This window comes from Mesocricetus auratus, unplaced genomic scaffold, assembly GCF_017639785.1.
Source record: "Mesocricetus auratus isolate SY011 unplaced genomic scaffold, BCM_Maur_2.0 Super-Scaffold_100676, whole genome shotgun sequence".
Lineage (NCBI taxonomy): Eukaryota > Metazoa > Chordata > Mammalia > Rodentia > Cricetidae > Mesocricetus > Mesocricetus auratus.
This window is the reverse complement of record NW_024429266.1, coordinates 159,033,889-159,055,280: the sequence shown is the minus strand read 5'-3', so window position 1 is coordinate 159,055,280 and position 21,392 is coordinate 159,033,889. Positions and strand designations below refer to the sequence as shown.

At 42.4% G+C, this 21,392-nt stretch overlaps 1 long non-coding RNA gene across 2 annotated transcripts in view; it reads right to left on the bottom strand.

The window, feature by feature from the left end:
• The window catches only part of LOC110341078, a 235,200-nt gene extending 214,114 nt beyond the window's left edge, over positions 1-21,086 (bottom strand). For both annotated transcript variants that reach the window (XR_002382971.1, XR_002382972.1), the window contains exons 1-2: positions 20,985-21,086; positions 18,884-19,050 (exon numbers count right to left, since the gene is read on the bottom strand). This is a non-coding gene — a long non-coding RNA (uncharacterized LOC110341078). The remainder of the gene's footprint in view (positions 1-18,883; positions 19,051-20,984) is intronic.
• Positions 21,087-21,392: the final 306 nt, after the last annotated feature.

Genomic DNA, 21,392 nt, shown 5'->3' with positions numbered 1-21,392 from the left:
TAAGAATGTTCATACAAATATACAACTCTAAGTGTTATAGTATAATATATATGCATTTATAATATATATACATATATATATATATATATCACGATGTCTGCAGTATGAAATGACCACAACGTGATGTTGTTCTATTCATAGAATAAATAAAATGCACTGGGGGCAAGTGAGGACTGATGAGGTAAAACCAGTGTCTGTGAGCCACATGGAGTAAAAAAAGAACCAACTCCTGCCAACTACCTTCTAAAGGCCACACGTGCACAAATGTGTGCACATGCACACAGGCGCACACACACACACATACACACACATACTTAAATAAGTAAATGTAATTTCTCAAATGTTTAAAGTGCATTGAAGATGAATCAGAACACTGTGGATCATGAATCCTCTAAATGTGACAGTGTAAAGAAGATTTAAAAAGCCAAGCTGCTGAAAGACATGCGCCTCACTACAGCAGTCATGTGATTTTTTTTGAACATGGAGTCACTAAATGTAGCAAAATTCAAAGCAAGGTGAGGAATTGGGGAGCAGCAATTGTCATACTTGACAGAAGCTATTTTCTAGAGAGGACCAATACCTTTGGGACTTTTTTCTAACTCTGGTAATAATTTATTAGAAATAAAATGTTTCTTTAAGAAAAAGCTGGTCAATAAAGAAACAAAAATTCATTACAATATTCTTTATACCTTGTATGTTCAAGCACTTCTCAGGCACATTATTTTATATTTGTGGTGTATTATTATGCATTTGTGTGTGTTCATACATGAGTGTACATACATGTGTTTAGAGGCAAGAGATTGACATCAGGTGTCCCCCTCTCGTTCCCCACCTTGTATTTGAGGCAGGGTCTCTCACTGAAAGAGCTTGACAGGATGACCAGTCATCTCCAGGAATCCTCTCTGCCTCCCCCAAACTGAGTATTTTATGTGCTGCCAGGGAATCCAGTTCATGTCCTTGTGTTCTTATGCTGAGTACTCTGTCTACGAAACCATCTCCTTAGCCCCTTAAGCAAAATTTAAAAAAAAAAACCTCCCTTAGATCACGGGGGAGAGAAAGAAAAGCAGAGAGAGGGCAGTGGGATGAATGTCCCCTAGTGACACTAAAGCTCCCCATTTTCCAAAACAGAACAGCCACGATGCTAGCTTTATCTGGACTTTCCCGATAATTCTTCCTCACTTTGCTTCCCTCAAGATATCCACAAGTGGGTGAATAAAGCAAAAAAAGAAAAAAAGGCATAAACTGAATGCTATCAAGCACAGCTGAGTCAATCAAACCCAAAAGTAATAGCTAAGCCTTGGGGGAGGGGAGGAAAGCTAATTTAACCTTTCAACCCCAGCTCCCTATGTATTATGTGGCGACGATAATGCAGAGAGTGTTGTGCGGATTAATAAATTCATTTCTCAAGCTTTGGAGATAAAAATGTGCTCCATAAGTACTTTACTTTAAGATGTGTGGAATGGTTTGTTTATTCCCCTATCCCATTCAGAACTGCCTTAAACCTTATCTCTTGGCTCTGGGTTTTGAGATGAATATGGGGTACTTTTAAGTGACTATGAGTAACCTTTGAGGATTATGCATTCTAAGCACTGGTTCACAATGACTGTGTGACCAGATAGATGTCACACAGGAGAAAGTAAAAAATATAATCCCCAAGAGGTTAATGACACAAATTGTATGTGGAGTTTCAATTTGCTGCAATAATTCTAGACACTTTAGAATAAGTGACTTTGGCCTTAGCACTCAATGTCTGCCAATACAAAGACAATTCTGATTTGGGGGTCTACTGGGAAAAAGCTGGGTTTGGGCTGGAAGGAAGCAAATCAAGCCATAAAAGTCAAGAAGAGCACATAGTATGCTGCTTATAAAGAAATGGACAGGGGTTTCCTCAGGTTGCTCTCCCTTCAGCAAGCAAGCATACTGGTTTATATTGGTTCCTCCATACGTACTTAGCCACCTCTCTCCTTAAAGAAGGGCTCAGGTTGAAGTAGGCTGTTGTTTATGAGAAGTGGTGAGACCCAGGGACAAGAAACTAAATCAGGAATGTTTACTTTTCTTCTAAAGCTGGTTTGATTACCCCCCAATACACACACACACACACACACACACACACACACACACACACACACACACAGAGAGAGAGAGAGAGAGAGAGAGAGAGAGAGAGAGAGAGATCCTAGCCATTTGAGGAAACCATCAAAGCCCTGTATTTATAACACAGTACCCATATAGGAGGTCACAACTCCCTCTTGTCAACTATAGACACAGGATCTAAAGACAAATAGTGGTATGTGCCTGTAAGACCAGCACCTAGAAGGCTGAGATAGAAAAATCATAAGTTCAAGGTCAGCCTGGACTACAGGAAGCCACTGTTTGGAGTGATATCGACCTTCTTCCACTGGGTTATCATTTTCCCAACGTGACAGTCCATGGGTTATATGTGAGGTGGGAAAACACACAGACTGTGGGGCCTTTTCCATATTGTATCACTGTCTTCTTCTGTGAAGACCAGAAGTCTGAATCGATATATTCAATTCAGAAAACTTTACCAGCTATTTTCCCCATGTTCAATTCAGATTTACTTAGACCCATCTGGCCCTGGAAGTCTCTCCACATCTCAGAGCATGAGCATTGCCCAGGAGAGATTCTGGGAAATATGCTGCTACACATACGTCCTGTGACTTCATTACTGAAATGAACTGCTAGGCGGAGAGAGCAGCATACTGTTGTTCACTAATTGCAGCCATAAGTTGCCTGGTGATGGGGACATGGTCTGAGAAACACACAGATGTTTTCTCTGTTGTACAAGTGTCACAGAGCATATCCACACAAACTAAGGTGGTTACTACACCACTAGCTCAGACAATCTTCAAGGTACAAGGCTGAATACATGGCTCCTCGTGGGACAAAACTTTGTGATATTCTAGGTAACTTCAACCATGATCCCTGCAGGAATCTAGTATCAACCAAAATCTAATACAATATAGTTTTTCCAGATGTCTTATTAGTATACACTCTCTTGCTAGCTTTAATGCAGCAAGGTGCCACACAGAAGCACTTCTTTCACACAAATCAGGAGGGATGGTTTATGCCTAATAGCCACCAAAATTCAGAGGCCCCTCAGCTCCAAGACCCACTAGGAACTGTCCTGCCAATAATCCTGTAATCTTAGAATTAGATCGTTCCCCATTTAACCTTGAGAGGGACCCTTATCCTTGGTGCACAACTGTACTATACCAAATGTAAGGCACTGAGCAAACCACCTTCTGAAGCACCCCTGTAGTCCCCAAAACAGAAACTGTGATATCATAAACAGTCACACCAGCCCTCAAAGTTGCTGGTAACTTGTTATTCCATGATAAGTAGCAAGTATTATTTAATTAGGTATTAGTTAATAAACTAGGTGTCAGGAATGGTCACTGCTCTACCATAAGTAAAATTATCTATCTTCTCTGACTCCACAAATTTCTAGTGTAGCAGAGGAGAACAAATCTTGTAGAGTAACCTACCAGAGGTAATGTCTGTAGACAGTGTGGAAACAGCCAAGCATTCCATGCACTTCTATATATTTTAACATTTAATCATCACATCAAAGATTATTGACTACATTTTATGGGATGAGAAAAATACAGTAATTGCTTGGGGCCACTTTCAACATAACTAACAGAGCTAGCTTTGGACCAGCTTCTTAACTGTGATGCTAAAATACAAATGCAAAGTTGTAAACTCAATGAAGACAATGTGTGTAGTACTATGCAGTGCTGTTATTGAATGTTTAACTCATCTAGGAACGGAACAACACTTAACAATAGAGGAATGAGAAAGACTGTATTTAGGACAGGCATTCTAGACTGCAAGGAGAGTACTCACCAAGCCCTCATGGCAGTGTATAAAACAGACAGAAGAAAATGACCTTGTAATATAGGAAAGTAATGAGAAGGGTCAGATGAACTACAGGAGGCATGGTGAGCCCTACTAAAGGGCTTTGTCATTGTTTGCGGTGCAGAAGAACAAATGTCCCCAAGGCTGTTTACTGGGTGGTGAAGCAGTGCTCATCTGGCCATCCTTGCATTGTGAGACTGTCTATCACACTGGATCCTGATGGAACAGACGGAAAGAGTCAAGACTAGACTTCTAGATTCTGAGGCTATTAGATGCTGTCAGGTAAAGGGGAAAATGGTGGCCTGGGCAGAAGATGTGCTGCCAGTGATACAGGAGAGTGGTCATGATCCAGAGATGTTTTGAAAATAAGAAATAGGTAGGGGGAGGTGAGAGGGAGCAGGAAAGACTCCTATTTCAGTCATGTTTGACGTGGGTTTTATACCGTTTGCACCGACTGCTGCTGATGGTTACACGATTTTCAAGTCAAAGGCAACACCTGGGAAAAGTTAGTCCCAGGAGTCAGGTTTGTGGTTTCTGGTATATCACAGCATAAAACACAGAAGACTTTCTACAGAAGGTTAGAGGTTGCAAAACATCCCCCAAAGGCACCTAGGGGCTTTGACTGGGGACTTTAATCACTCATTTAAAAATCAAATAGCTTTGGTTTTAGACAACACGTTTTTTTAATGAGCAGGGCAATATGGTTTTGCTTCAGGCATCATTTCAAAGGCGCTCTTCTTAGAAGGATTTCTGGGACTTAGTCTAATCAGCACACACCACCCCATCATCAGGGCTTCATGGGAGTTCACAATCCCAGTTCTTTCCTCCCACAACTACCCAGGTCTCTGCTGGATACCATATCCTCATCCCATTCTTGCAGGACAGGACAGAAGCCAAGCAGACACCGAGGAATGTCTCATCAAGTGGCTACAAGAATGGGGTGAGGGTACGGCATCCAGGCGAGGAAGAAATAGACACAAAGGCCATTGTTACCATTGGGAAGATGGATGGGGCACAGGTCAAACACAGGGAGTTATCTAAGTGTCCCCAAACAAGTTTTCCTTTCTTCTTCATGCCAATACCTGTTCAAAGAACCATAATGCATGTTTCTTCTGTCCTGATTAGTTTTGGAGAGCCTCAATTTCTTCTTCTACAAAATGGGTGCCCGGTGGTGGGGAGAGAGCTGTCTGTAATATGCTTGTACATTAGTCAGGGTGCTCTAGTGACATAGAACCAATGGCATGAATACACTAAAAGAGGATTCATTAGATTGGATTACACACAATGGCTGTCTTTGTAGCAGCAAGGCTGAGAACCCATTAGCTGCTCTGTCCACAAGCCTGATATGATGCCTCAGCAGTCACACTGTAGTGCTGAAGGCCTGAAGGATTCCTAGAGAACTGCTGCTTTCAGTCCACAATGTAGGAACAAGCTGCATTGTGATATCATCCAAAGAAGACAGCAGCAGTGGCTGCAGGAACAGCAACAATGGGGCAGGTAAATTTGCAAACAAGGTAGATGACCTGGTAAGTGAGATGCAAAGGTGACCAGACAAAAACCAAGGTTTTTTTTTCTTCCAGACCTCCTTCCAGAAGGCGGCACCAACATTTAGAGACGGTCTGTCTTTCCATTTCAGATAGCCGGGTAAAGAAAATATTTTATAGATGTAGCCAGCACCTTATCTCCTACTTAATTCTGGATTCAATCAAGTTGACAATCAAGATTCAACTGAATTTAGTCACCAGGAGCTGGTACAGTAGTATGGTAGTATGTAATCCCAGTACTAGAGAGGCAGAAACACATGGACCACTGGGTTCCAGCCCCACCTAGTTGAAAATCCCAGGTCAATGAGATACTCTGTCTCCAAAAATAAAAATTTTAATAGAACCCAAGGAACAATATCCAGGGTTGTCTTATGATTTCCACATACACATACTTAAATATACAAGCAAACACATACACACACACACACACACACACACACATAAAACACATACCCACACACACCTATATCACATACATATGCATGAAAGACTGAGCATGTGCCTACAACACTGTTGTGAACATGAAGTGAATTAGCCCATGACGGATGTTTGACACATTGCCCAGCATACAGAATATTCTCCATTCATGTCCATCGTGATAGTTGGAATCCATTTGTGCTATTCAGAAGAAAGGACAACATTCAGAGGAGAGAAGAGACAGCTTTTAGCTGTGAGAGTCTCACTGTGCAGTTGAAGAAACAGAAAAAATGAAACTTGTAATAAAAATGATCAATAAGGAACCCCAATTAGGCTATGGCCCCATCCACTCACCTCTCCTCCTATTTTTCCCATTGTTCTATCCCAAAGCATCAAAGCATGACTGGAAATATGAGTGGCATAGACATGATGGAAAAGCAAGTAGATGGTGAGTCCAGATATCTTCCCATGATATTTACATGATACAAATCACTATACCACTATTCAGGGTCCCCTTCCACACATGAAAGAAAGCATCATAACACAGATGCCAAGCCAACCTGTATTTAGGACAGGACAAGATGAAACACTAGACAAAAAGATCATTGAAAATTAGAGCAGTCAACCCAATATACACTAAGCACAGACTGTGTAGTCAGAGATATGGTGAGTACAAAATGAAGCTCATGATAAGCTCCTGCTGGGCCCCAACATGGGAACCAAGGACCATGGTTCTTCTTCTGGTGGGACAAAGAGTCACTATTGGAAAATCAATGGTCCAAAGAAGGATAATAAGATCACAGGTGGTAGAGCCAAATTGTTGTGCTATGTGACTTTAGAGAAAGAAGGGAAATGCTCTAGAAAGACTGGAAGTCAAGAGCCAGGCCAAGGGAGAGGATGGGAGGGAACATAAATGCAGTCTCGGGTGAAACCAGCCTGTGTGATGAACATGTGCCGATGAGTGAGGCAGGTTTGGGGGAAAATGATTATCATGCACATTGCATGTGACAGACAGCTGTAAGAGCACTGTCTCCAAACCTCATTTAACTAGCTGCATTCTCACCTCGTTGCTAGATCTCTTTTTGTGTATGTGCATGTGTGTGAGACAGAGGGTATGTATGTGCAGGTTTGTATTGTGTGGGGGTGTGCATGTGGAGACCAGAGGTCAATGTCAAGTGTCATTCTTCATTCCTGAAGCTCACCTTGTGTTTTCAGAACAGACCTCTCATGGACCTGGAACTTGCTGACTCAGCTAGACTGGTTAGTGAGCAAGGTCTAGGAACCTACCTGTTTCTGCCTCCCCAGCACTGGCATTACAAGCCATGCCATACTGGGCTTTTCCACACAAAGTCTAGGGACCGAGATTGGGCCCTGATGCCTGCAAGAGAAGTGTTCTACTCCTCCCTCTTCCCATCCCCATTCCCATCACTCAATTTCAGAGCATAGGTTTCTTTACATTTTGGCCAGCTAAGATCAGAGAGGGTCATTTCTGAATCAAAGTGAAAGAGCAGCGTGAATGCTGGTGTAGGTTTTTACTCTTAGATTCATTTTCAGTATTAGAGACTTGAGGTTTAGTAAGGAAAAGGTTTTTGCAAACTCTCTAACCTCTTTTACTTCATTCAGAAACTAAATGCATACAAAAGGCATGGTCCCCAAAGGTAGGCACAGCACATTCAACTAGAAACAGAAAAGCATTATTCCTCCAGATAATCCCCGTGGCTTTAGCCATCTTTAGTTCAGTTCACATCTCAGAATATAGTTTAGAATGATAAGTCTGTGCTGTGCTCATCCTGTGAGTCTCTATGCAGCAAGCTTCTGGAGAAATTTCTGGATACATCACCAAGTGTTCACACACAATTCTGTTTCTAATGTTGCCTGACATTCCCAGGAAACAGCAGTCTCAAGAGGCCCTAGGGTTTATCAGGCCTATGTGACTCAGCATTCCTTACTAGGAGTGATTGCTTTCAACATGGCTCAACTGTCAGATTTAGAAGGTAGTCACTCAAAGTCACTATGAGCTGAATTTCAGGGACTCAGTAGCCAACAGTAAGTTAAATGATGTTCAGCTATATCAGAGAACTGATAGACATTCTTCTGGGTTTAGAAGGCAGATGTGCATAAATGGTACCCAAGTTCACCAAAGTCTTAATGAAACCCAAACTACCCAAAGCCTCTGTGCACTCGCTGCCACTGAAGGCTCTGCAGATGAGTGGAGAAATCTAGGAGCCACAAATTTACAGTGTTAAACCCTGCCACGAACTCTGTCTAAGGACTTCACACCCGTCATGTCACAGGGAACCTCCTCCCAAATGCCTTGAAATGGTGGGAAATTATACTGATCACTCTACATTTCAGCCGAACCAAAATCGCTCTTCTGCATTTCTTCCTTTGGGGTTTTATTTTAGGTCACCCAGCAAGAAGTACAATAGGCAAAGGCATCCAAAGCATCATGTCAACACACCCCATTGTACACAGTGGGTGGTGGCTTGATAAGCAAAGACTACCAGGGAACCCCTTCTTTAGAGACTAGCCTGAATTACAGTCCCACTTACATGTCAAGGCTCAGTATAGAATTAATGCATGCATTGATCCTGCCTTTCTAGAAGAAATGGAGGCAGGTGGGTTTTGAATATGCTGCCGCACTCAAAATTTATCTAAATAAATAATTATTTTGAAAGCTAAGATTTAGACAGCTTTTGTATTCAGCATTACACTAACATCTGACAATTACTAAGTGTGGATATCAGCTAGTGTTGTGGGGTTTTTTTTTAAGTTTAATTTAAAGCAATTTGACATGGAAAGGTTATTACTTTAGTTGCCAATAAAAGCTGTACTTTTAACATAAGTGTACAGTAGGCCCTAGGGTATGTGACTATTATCTTTTCTGCAATTATGTGGTGTTCTACATAATGTTTTAAAAAATCTTAAGAAATAGCAAAAGTACTAACTTAGATACAGTGTGCAAGCAGAGTGCAGAATGCAGGCTCTTCACACAGGACATGGGGTGAGGTTTCCCCCTGCAGCTGAGACAGAGAACAACACCAGCTGGCTTTGAATGAATTAATTCAAATGATATCTTCAAAACACACACTTAGCAACCAGAATATCGATTGCATGAACATTCTGTCTTCAGATGCAGTTGTTCAGAATCATAAGCTAAATGCCATTAACAGTAGGAGCAAGCTTCTGAACCAATTAACCTATTTTTCTGGAGACGCTAAGTTACCAAAATAAAAAGAACATTTCTCAGATGGTGTTTGCCATCCGAAGCTTTCATATGTCCCAGAGAGAAAGAAAATAATCTCTTGCCAGTAATTGGGTAACTTTTTCTCTTTCCTTGATCTTTCAGGAAGATTGGGCTTGAGCAAAACAAAATGAAATGGTAATATTTTGTCCTTTAAAAAAAAAAGAAAGCAGAGTTAACCCAGCTCACCTCCCCCCACCTCCCCACACTTATCTCTGAGGTGTCCATATTTAACTAATGGGGGAGATTTAAGGAAAAGAGCCTGAAAACATATTTAATCAATAGCTACTGTCAATTTTTCATTATTATGGGATATTCCTTTCCTATAACGAGAAATCATTCACGAAAAGTGAAGCCAGCAAAATGGAGACATCCACCCGGCCATCTGCTTAATAAAGGCATTTCATCCATCAAAAGACAGAAACATGAGACTGGAAGGTGTCCCTATACTCCATGAGCTCCGGCTATGGGAATGAAGTTATTCCGGAAAGATAATTTTTAAAAATTACCACACTCCTCCTATTTACTATGAGAAAAAGTGTGTTTTTAATGAGAATATTTACAGCTTTAGCCTTGACCCAAACACCTTTAAAATCATACCTTCTTATCTATTTAAATAATTTAAAATGTGGGTACTATTCTTATGGGCACTTTCACCATAGACAAGCCTAAAATCTCGACACAGTGGATCTAGAGAGTGCCCATGAGCTAATATCTAGATGTGGAATGTCTCCAAAAGGTCTAGGAGTGAAAGGCTTGGTCCTCAGCCATATGCTAGTGGGGGGTTAGTGGAGATTTTGAGAGGTTAGATCTAGTGCAAGGTCTTGGGCAAGGGCTAGAGCTGTACCTCAGTTGTAGAGGACTTGTCTAACACACAGGAGCCCTAGGTCCCAACCCTAGTACCACCAGAATAGGACCAAAATAAAGGGGAAGCATTGACAAAACATCGCTTTGACCGTACTTTAGAGCTAGGAATACTAGGGCATTAAAGTGTGAGGACCTGAATTCAGATTCCCAGTATCCACGTAAAAATCTCAGAATAGCAGTGATTATGCATGTGTTGGGGAAAGAAGACAAGAGATCCTGGAGGCCTGCTGGCCAGTGAGTCTAGCTGAAATGACAAACACTTTGTCCAGTGAGAGACCCTGTCTCAAAAAATATGGTGAGGAACAATAGGATAAAACACCTGAAGTCAACCTCTAGTCTCCACATGTATACACACACACACACACACACACACACACATACACACACACCAAATATATATAATTTTCATATATTTATTTGTATATAAAGATGTTCTCCTGATCAACCATGGCTCTCTCCCAATAAAGGACCACAGCTGCCTCATTGCAGGTCCAAAGCAAAGGTTCCAATCAATCTTGGATGAGAAATTCTGAAGATATTAATCAAAATAAGCCTTTCTATTTAATAAGTTGGTTATTTTAGGTATTTTCCAATAGTCATGGAAATCTGACTAACATACCAAGTCCAGCCTGTCTGCATACAAAACAAAGGACTTGGATCAGGGAAGCAGTTAGTAGCACACATGTTCGAAGTTTGAACCCTAACTTACCACTTCCAATTCTAAGAACGTCTACTAATTTGCTTATTCACCATTTAACTTTGTTTCCCTGAGAATAACTGGACTCAATAACCATATTTGTCTGATGGAGTTGTAGATACTGCATATACATTAAGCAATTAGAACCTGCCTCATAGAATATTCATCAGTCAATGCTAACTCATGTATGGCTATAGCCTTTCCTCAGACTCCTCTGAGCTTTCTTTTGTAAAGTTCTCTACTCTTGTCTGGTTATTTGGAAAGATTCTCAAATAAAGGATTTTTTTCAAGACAGGGTTTCTCTGTGTAGCTTAGGAACCTATCCTAGCACTCACTCTTGTAGACCAGGCTGGCCTTGAACTAACGGAGATCAGCCTGCCTCTGCCTCCTGAGTACTAGCATTAAAGGGGTCTGCCACCACCACCTGGCCCCAAATAAAGGATTTTTTAAATGCTAGAATATAATAAATATAGATATAAGATATTGTAAAGCTTCCTCAGGACCATGTTTTAAAGTTATATCTTTCAATCATCCTATCTTCATATAGAAAAACTTTAGAAATTTAACTTTGACTTTGTCAGAGACCCTGAGGAGCTGCTTGGCATTTTGCTATCCCACCAAGAGGTTGGTGAGGAAAAAAGGTGATATATTTATGCAGGTGCCCAGTTGCCTGCTCAGTACGTGGTCTGAGGCTCACTGTCACCTGCACAACTTTACCTGAGAACTAAAAGGATCGTGAATATGCCTTCTTAGGCAATGGAGAAGTTTGCAAATCTATGAATACAAAGGCTTACTATAATGTTTTAGAAAGACCCAGCCTCCATCCTGGAAGGGATCCTTTGTGTTATTCACAATAAAGCTATGATAGAAAAGACATTGAACAATTTCAAAACAAGAGGAAATCGGGGGCTCTGGCATTCAACCTCAAAGGTGTATTCATACCAACACATCAAAGCAGCTACCTCACCTTCAACAAAACACCCCAGATTGATTGATCTTACATGTTTTGCTCGCCCATCCTCTCTCCCTCTTCTCTCTCCTCCTCTCCCCCATTACTTTGCATGAACTTGCCTTCCACCCACTTATCTTCTCAGTTCCATACATCATGGAACAGTCACTGCTTTTGCTTTCCTATTTGCCATAATGCCAATCAGTTTTCCTTTGAAGTCAGTTGTCACCAGTCCTCAGTCTATGTGACAAACTTGGAAGGACTAAGTCATCCCAGCTTTAAGGCTAGACCTAGACTGCAGGTTTGATCCTGTGGGACACATATATCCTGATCAGTTAAGGAGCTGGCATGAAACTCAAGCCTGACCATTGCCTGGTGTGCCCTGAAAGCATCAGGAAGGAGAAGGTATCTTTGTCCTGGGATGGCACAGTGTATTTAGAGCCTAAGTGGAAGAAAGCCTATCTGTCAATAAAGTCACCAAAGAGGGGAGCAAAGCATGTTGATAAAGCTGTGCTTTGATATCACTTTAAGCCTCTGGATCAAGTCATTCCTGAAGCAATGCCACTGCCTAGAATTTTCGGTCATATGAGTCAATAATGCACCATCATAATTCACACGAAAGTGGGTTTGATGTCTCATATGTGCTCCCTTTAGTGTTCTATCCACACATCTTTCATGGCCAAGCACGACATCTTCCTTGAGAACTGCAACATTCAACATTCACTGTAGAGAGCCATGTTCTGCATAACAAGGGGTGAACAGTTGACAAATATTTCTGAGTCACTGGGCAGCTTAGATGATAAACAATGAAGATCACATTGTCTTCCACCCATCTCATTTCCTGAATTGGAAAGCTGATTATTTTTCCTCTCCTCTCCTCTCTCTCTCTCTCTCTCTCTCTCTCTCTCTCTCTCTCTCTCTCTCTCTCTCTCTCTCTCTTTCTCTTTCTCTCTCTCCACTCAGTGGGAAAAATAACTGTAGTATGAACTGAACCAGAGGAATCCACAAGATCCTTGAGCACAGGAGCTGCCTTTTCCATGTGTGGGATCTAGCTGCGCACTTGCGAATCTACCAAGCACACTCTACTCTTTGACTCCCAGGAAGGCAAGAATCTGCCTTAAAGTGAATGGTCCTGGCTGTCCTACTGAAGCATGCCCATGCATGTGTGTACAGGGTGACTACTGGTGTGTATTCATAGGTAAAATTCTGGACTGAAACTTGGGCAACCTAGCAGCTACTAAACTAGGGTCAACACTCACAAAACTGAGCTTCATTACACAGGGGCAATGTGTATGATCACCTGCCACCATGAATACATGATCAGAACAAGAGCAGCCCTTCAATGCATGGACCCCTCGGGGTTCTGCAGCAGAAAGACAAAGGAGATCCAAGGCGCCCCAAAGCTCAGAGCTGAAATGTACCTTCTCAGAGAGAGGTGATGAGACACATTACTGCTTCAGCCAGACAGCTCTGGGTTTTTTGAAAGGCTCAGCAACACATGCTACAGCCTCAGGCATACCTCTTTACTGTCTCTATTGTACCACTCTCCTCTCAGATAAATAGGACTCATAACATCTCATAGGGTTGTCACAGGAATTAAATGAGTGGATTCTGCCCTTATAAAATACGGACGGTGCTACTTTTCACAAAGTAGCGGTAGCGTTAGAGCTGAACTAATTCCTATAAAGACAAATCACATGGAAAGATCTCTTGAGCAAGGACATTAGCAAGAAGTCAAGAACGATATATAGGCCACCTCTTGGCAGATTAAATTTAAGGCATCTGAAGACTCCAATTCTACAAGGCACAGAAGATCCTATCAAGCCTGGCAGAACTTCCAACATAAGCTCATTTTAGACTAATGGACTGGAGGCCTTGCTGTGGTAGCCAGTACAGACAACACTGAGTGTGGCCAAAGAAACCAAGACAAGATGTCCAGGAAGTTCCCCAAGCCAGACCAAGAGGTAGCAAGACCTTAGGAAAGCTAACATGGGAGTCTGGACAGAGTAGGTTCAGGGTTCTGTATTTGTGTTTTTCTTTCTCTCTGGCTTCTGAACACAAGAGCCCTTTGGAAACTTTGCTATACCAGTAAAGTAAAAGGAAAGCATGCTCATATGAAGGACAAAAGGCAAAGTCATTAGATACCCCTCAAGTCTCCAAGGAAGAGGTCTTCCTCAACCCATAGGAAATATGAGGATAGGGGGCTGACACAGTGGTCCCTGGTCAGTGTCAAGAAAGGACTTTCCTTATCAGTACCGAAGATAAAGCTTGCTTCTTTGATTGGCTTTCTTCAGAGCAGACTGATCATTTGTCCAAATGACCTGCTGTATGCAATCATCATTTTCTGAAAACATTAAAATTGGCTTTAGAATTGATACTTGAAAAGCAATGTTGATAAGAAACCCATAGTCAGTTATTAGATGGCTGTGATGTTTGCTTTTAATTGTCAACTTGATTAAGAAGTGCCTTGGTACTGATAAGGCTATGCCTTGTGTATAATGTGTGTGAGTGGGTATTCTGGTAATGGTGTACATTATGTATAATGTTTGTGGGGGTGTTAGTGAGTCTGAGCACTGTGTATAATGTGTAGGGGGCACTAGTGAGGCTGAGCACTGTCTATAATGTATGGAAATACTAGTGAGGCTGTGCACTGTCTATAATGTATGGAAATACTAGTGATGCTGTGCACTGTCTACAATGTATGGAAATACTAGTGAGGCTGTGCACTGTCTATAATGTATGGAAATACTAGTGATGCTGTGCACTGTCTACAATGTATGGAAATACTAGTGAGGCTGAGCACTGTGTATAATGTATGGAAATACTAGTGAGGCTGAGCACTGTCTATAATATAGGGGGAGGAATTTTCACAGAGGAATCACTGAGGCGGGAACACCTGCATTGACAGTGGGTCACATCATCCCATTGGTTAGTGCTCAAGGAAATGAGAACAAAATAAGAAAGCATGAATCCAAGTAAATGCCAGAATTTCCCTTTCTCCATTTCCTGATCCAGTCAAGAAGCCTGGCACTCCTGCTGCCACAGCAACAAGCCATGCCCTCTGCCAGATCTTGTACACCACCATGAACCCTGAACTATGAGTGACAACAAAGCCCTCCTTTCTTTGCCTCTCTCAGGCATTTTGTCACACCAAAGAGAAAAGCAGCTACTACTGCACCATGACCAATCTAAAATGCTTAGTATCATTGTCTAAAAGCAGTGTTTTTAATGGGGAAGTTTAGTGAAAACTAGGTTATCTATTCCGTATGTGGATAAGTTCAGACTCACACACAGGTGGAAAGGGAATGCTGTGGTTTGATTTGGGAGTGCCCTGAACCATGCCCTTTGTTCTCTTTAGCTGCACATAGTAACTCTCTCTGTATCCCGAATTCTTACCTCCCCCCACTGACTCTCTGGGTCTACCCACCACACCCATGCTTTAGCTAAGACACTCTGTTTCTTGAGTACACACCTTTTATCTAAGAGTGGTAATAGCATAACCCTGAATTAGCTGGTTATTCACTGTCTCCAGTGTCATCTCCACACTAGGGATGGTAACCATACAAGTATAGAATTTTCTAGAAAGTAAGTGATTTCTGCAGCGAGCCTGCTTCACAGCACGTGCTGGTGCTGTTGCCCGGGAGCAATAAGGTGTCGGAATCCTGAGTTTGGTGGAAAGAGGTACGGAGGTACCTAGGTGAGTAACTCAACACAAGGGCAGGATCTATGAGTATAGGCAGGCACAGGCGAGGGGCTTTATACCCTTCTTCTGTTACTTAAGTTAGGAATAAATGTCCCCTCTTCAATCCTGTGCATCCTTTGAGAGAAAAGGAAAACAATACTGTCAAATTTCATCCAGTGGTTCACAGGCCACTGTTATTTCCCTCATAAATAGAACTAGTCTGTGTGATTTCGCCTCTCCTTGCGAAAACTTTTCTCAGTCCTGTTAATTAGTGCCAATGGAAATGGGGGTTTCTGTTTCAGATCCATTCTTGTTCACCACATTATCCTTACTTGGCTCTGGGAAGGCTGCAGCAGAAGGCTTGGGGGTCATCGCTGGTACACGGTGCTGAGACAGCACCCCTTTCCCGAGCTCCTAGGACTCCTGCACTCCACTGTCTGCATTGATCTTAAGCTGGAAAGCAACTCCCAAACGGGAGGACCAGGAGCAGCAAATCTAATCTGGTGCAACAGAGCTGAGCGGATGACTGAAGTTTGGAGTGGGACTCAGTTTAAAGTGCATGTGTGATGTACTGTACCGCGAGTGCTGAGGTCTCTGGTCGTGATGATCCCAGGTGCACCTGCATTATGGAAATAGCCGGAATGGGGCAAGTAATTCTCAGTGTTTCCACCCATTCATGCCTCAGGCCATATTTATCGACTCTTTATTTGATCTATAGTTTCCAGTTTCAGAGGATCATTAAAATGTATCTCATGAACATTTAGACAGAAAAGGGAGCCAGGAATACAGCTCTGTTGCAGGGAGTTTGCCTAGTGTTCAGTCTCAGCACCATGTAACTGGGGTGTGGTAGCCCATCCCTGTAATCCTGGCACTCAGGAGGTAGAGGCAGGAGGGTCAGAAATTCCAGGCCATTGTTGGCTATATAGGGAGCTTGAAGCTAGCCTGTGATACATGAGATTCTGTCTATAAAGAAGGAAGGAAGAAAAAAAAAAGAAGGCAGGGAGGGGAGAAAGAAGGAGGACCGGAGGGAGCAGCAGGCAAATGGAAAAATGCAGTTACACATTGTGTGACAAATTCTAAAGGCTAAATTTAAGGTTAGTTACTTTTCACAATGGGAAGGGCATTCAAAATACTATATAGCATGGTGTCTGGGGTGTGGTGATACTTGTACTTGCTTGTACAAATAAAGCCTGTCTGAAGGTCAGAGAATGGAGCCTACCACTAGCTGACCACAGAGGTCTGGAGGTCTGTACAGACAGACAGGAAGTGAGGTAGCTGAATTCTATTTACAATATAGGAGTCAGCCAAAGAAGAGTTTCAGGGAAAGGTGACAAGATGAACTAAGTCGCACTGTCTGGAGCAGGTATTTACCCTGATGCTTACAGGAGCGGGAAAGAACCAGGGAACCCCATGCGATGGGGGTGCTGCACTTAGAATCCACAGTCTTGGCATGTCTTTACACAGTGCAAGGCAAGGTTTGAAATGCAGACAGAAGGTTGGGTTGGCATACATGATCCCCCCAGTCCTTTCCCTGACTGCTAGAATTCGGGGCTGTGGCTGATGGAGAAATCTGTGTCTGAGAATGATTTTCCAAGTGCTTGGCTGAAGCAAGAGGGAAATGACCCACAGCGATGGCTGTAAAGACAGGGAGCTGACATGTAAACTTCAGGCTTCAGAGTAATGATATCCCTTCACAAGTATTTATGTTACATTCACATGTGGCCTCCGAATGAAAACCAAATGGCAAACAATAAAATCCTTTCAAGACAACCAGTTCTGGCAAATAGTCACAATGCTGAGCTCCTTAGTGAAACGGAATGCTTTCCTTCCAGTAAGTCACATGCTCCTCAGAGCACCACAGACCGTCAAAGGTCTTTGAGAAGCTAGATTCCCCAGTAGCCAGGGAGAGTGAAATAGGGGTTATTCTGGCTCCCTTTCCTGGGGCTTGCTAGGCTCACCATTTTACAAAGCAAGACACACAGAATCTGCAGGCAGGCTGGGTTTGACTCACTGTCACCCGTGAGTCAAAGAGATCTGGAACAAGCTACTGATTCTCTAGCCTCAGTTTCTGCAGCAGAGAAATGGAGCGAGTAACCCCACATAGCTCAGAAGACTGTTGGGAATAGTCTTTCCATCGGGATTGGACATGAGGAGACCTTTCATCCTCTACTTCACTGGGAGTCCGGGTTCACAGACAAGGCAAGAAAATAAGAATGCCGCCCGCCCCCAGCTAAGCAAGGGGCAGAACTGGGCTCATACTGCTTTTCATTGCTCTGCATTTTTGCCTCTGATGGCATTGTTGTCCTTTGTAAGCATCTGACAAGTGAGTGCAAACGAGAGAATAAAAGATCCAGCATCTGAAGCTGGGGAGACGGACGGCCGCACAAGCTTGGAGATTTGGCTCCTGGAACCCGTGTAACAATAACAGGGACTCAGAAGCATGTGCTTTTACTCCTGCATCTAGAAGGCAGAGATAGGTGAATCCAGGTACATGGGGCTCTCTGGTCAGTCTGCCTAACCGACCAGGGAGTTTCAGACCAATGAGATAGACAGTCTCAAAAACAAAATAAAACAAAACAACTAGTAGACGGTACGGTACCTAGGGAAGAATGGCCCTGAGGTTTTCCTTTGGCCTGCATATGTACCCAGACACTTGAGCACCCCTACACATACATACACTTGCACACAGAAATTCCCAGACTCACAACATCCTAGAATCTAAGTTAACTTAATGGGCCATTTTTCTAAGAAAAAAAAAAGCTTGAGAATATACCAAGTGCCTCCTAAATCACCTCTTCCATCAACTTCCAGGTCAATTCCAGTTCCCCTTCAATTCTTCAGGGGGAAAAAAATGGAATTTCTGCCCAGACGCTGCTACCAAGTTCCCTAATTCCCTGGTTCATGTTATATCTCCTGAGTAGATGCTCCAGAAGACCCTGTATTTACTAATCACATCCACATTAACATTGTGTTGCACAGTTATTTAACTGTGTCTCTTCCTGGAGAATATACATTTTAAGGGGGCAGGAGTCAGGCTAGTCCAAGTTGCCTCTTTACCCTACAGCGAGTGTTTAGCATCCACTCCATGATGGATGACTGGATGAATAGAATTTGGGTCCAGAGACAATGTTATTAGGGGCCAAAGATATAAAGGTGAATGAACACTGAGAGACAACATACTGGCCATAACACAATGATCTTATTACCAGAGGAAGCAGAAGTGACCTTCAGCCATTTATTTTTTCCCAAAGTCAAGATAAGGTCAAATGAAGTAGTTACTAAGCATGACTTATCTACTAAGCCTGGAGGAATGTGAGTGTTTGCATGATTTTGTGAAGGATATTTATTTTGATACTGTTTTATGAATGTCATTTCAGGAAGCCAAGAGACAGATGTTGCTTGCCCAAAGGCTAAATTATCTCAACCCTCTGGAAAGTGTGCAGGTGTCCATCTGTTCTCATTTGGAGTCTGGAATCCTACTTTAATTCTCAATTCCTGGGTTTGAGATTTTTTTAATGAAACCTCAGGCAAGTGCTCACTGTATCAGCAAACAGAAGGAACATTCTTCTCATGTGAACTGCAGCAGCCTCTAAACACTCACCTGCCTTATGCTTACCACAACCTCCAGCACACAGGGCTATTCAGCTCTGAAGTGGCATTTGGAACCCTTTGTGAAATCATGGCAACATCAAGATGGAGTTTGCTGTCACCTTCAACTCAGGATCCCTGCTGCTGTACCAATGGGATCTTCACCAGGGCCCCCAGCACCTGCACAAGGGAACAACTCTGACATAAATACAGCCTTCTCTGAGTCAACCCTGGGCCACTATGAATATCACACTAACCATTTTGACTCTAGTATTTCTCCTAAATTCATCGTTGTCCTGATGTCTTGAGTCCTTCTGAAATCAAGAATTTGGATCTCACTGTCAATTTCAGGTGTGGAATGGTTTCTGCATCTTCCATTTGTGGAAGAGCTTCGGGAAAGATTCTCTGTATATACAATAACTCTATCCTCCCCCATCCTCAGTTTTACTTTCCACAGCTTCAGTTACCACAATCAGAAAGTACAATACAAAGTTTATCCAGAAATGAGTAAGGTGAAAGTTTTGGACTGGGTACAATAAATCCTGTACACTTACATTCCATCTACCTAGAACAGGATTCACCCCAGCAGCCAATGCATCCATACTATTTGATTGACTCTAGCAGGAGTCCAGGGCTTGTGCTCTAATATTCCATACAGTAAGAACAGCCCTGAAGCTCAACAGTGATGCTGCCAACTCAAATACACACACACACACACACACACACACACACTCACACACACACACACAAACACACACACGCGCTATAACATACTCCCTTTGTCTTCTTGCAAAAAAGTGAAAGGTCTTGACTCAATAACAATTATATGTTGCTAAGACCTGTGATAAGAATGAATCATCTATTCATGAGTTTGTGACAAACAAAATGTGCTATACTTGGGGAGATAGTGCTTAGCAGTACAGCATGTACCCAGTGCACATGAAGTCTCAGGTTCAATCCTCAGTAGCAACAAAGGAAAAAAAGTTTGCATACATTTCACCATCATATACATTTAACTAGCATGCCTGAAGTCCCTTGTTTGATTCCTGGTAGCAACAAAATAAAAAGAGATATGCATTTTACCATCAGACCTCAACTGTAGAAGTCACAGCCACATCTGTGGTAAGTACTTAATAGGCTGGAAAGGGCAGTAAACTTATGTTCTTTGCATGAGAAAAACAAGAAGGCAGGTAGAAGGCTCAGCACTAGTTACAGTCTCAGGCATCGTTGAAGATCTCAGGACATAAAGGGGGAATTACTATCTAATCCTTGCTCTACACTTCCTCAGATTCAAACAAAGTACAGGCAAATTTCCATAAATGTGTTCATTCACTCACTCTAAAAATATGTATTGGATCCTTGCTATTCCTACACTCTCACCTTCCATGGATACACAGGGTCCTGGCAACACACTGTCGCTGTGTACCCCGTGTGCAAGGGTGGCTGTACAGTATGATGACTATAAGGAGCCTGCCTGCCTACAGCTAACTGTAATGGTGAGGAGAAAGATTGTTTAGTAAAGAAGTTAGAGAATTGCAAAGAGTGGTGAGGAACTATGGAGATAGCAAATGGTTTACTGACACCAGGCATGACAACATCTGTGAACTAAACTGGCTGGAAACCAGTAGACATTTAGTGACACAACAGCTAAAAGTCAGCTGAAGAGTTAAAGAAATGTTTTTTTTCTGTGGGCATCTCATGTAGAATGTATCCACCCTCCTGAACTGCAAATGAAATGAGACTTTGGCTCCGAATAGTCATTTATTGGGCACTTAGTAAGAAGTCCAAATCCACTAGTCACCTATATTTTTACGTTCCTCGGGTTTACAGTAACATTATATTAATTTTGTATGTCTGCCAAATCTATTGAGTACGTAATCATACAGATAACAAGTTAGAGGATGTAGACACATGGAAAGAAAAATTCATACGCAGAAAAATAGTGAGTTGTAGATTAGAAAAATTATGCACGTTACTGTGAACAAATAACAGAATGCTGTAGCTAGTGTTTTATACAGAAAGTGTTTCTTGGGTTGGGGTGGGGAAAGGGAACCTGGAAGTAAAATATCAGACAGGCTTGCAATGGACATGAAGCAAGATAGGAAAACACATACCCAGATCGAGTTCACCTGCAGGGTCCAGTCTTATTAAAAGAAGTGGCTTTCTGGAGCAAAAGAGCTGGGTTTTGGAGCTCTCTCTCTCTCTCTCTCTCTCTCTCTCTCTCTCTCTCTCTCTCTCTCTCTCTCTCTCTCTCTCTCTCTCTCTCTCCCATCTGCAATCTATGATTGCTCGGGAGAGCTCCTAGGTGTAAGCATCAGCTGCAGAACTCAGAGCAGCTGGGGTGGTATGCTGGAGGATGACGGTCTACAGAGGGGGATCCTCATTTCCTCTTCAACATCATTCTGAAAACAGAATTGGATTAGTGGAGTTGTCTGAGGGGAGGGGGTATTGATGTGTAGTGCTTGCCAATTTTCCTGGTGTAAATACTCCCATTGGTGCAGATTTCAAGCCATTGAGAGGAT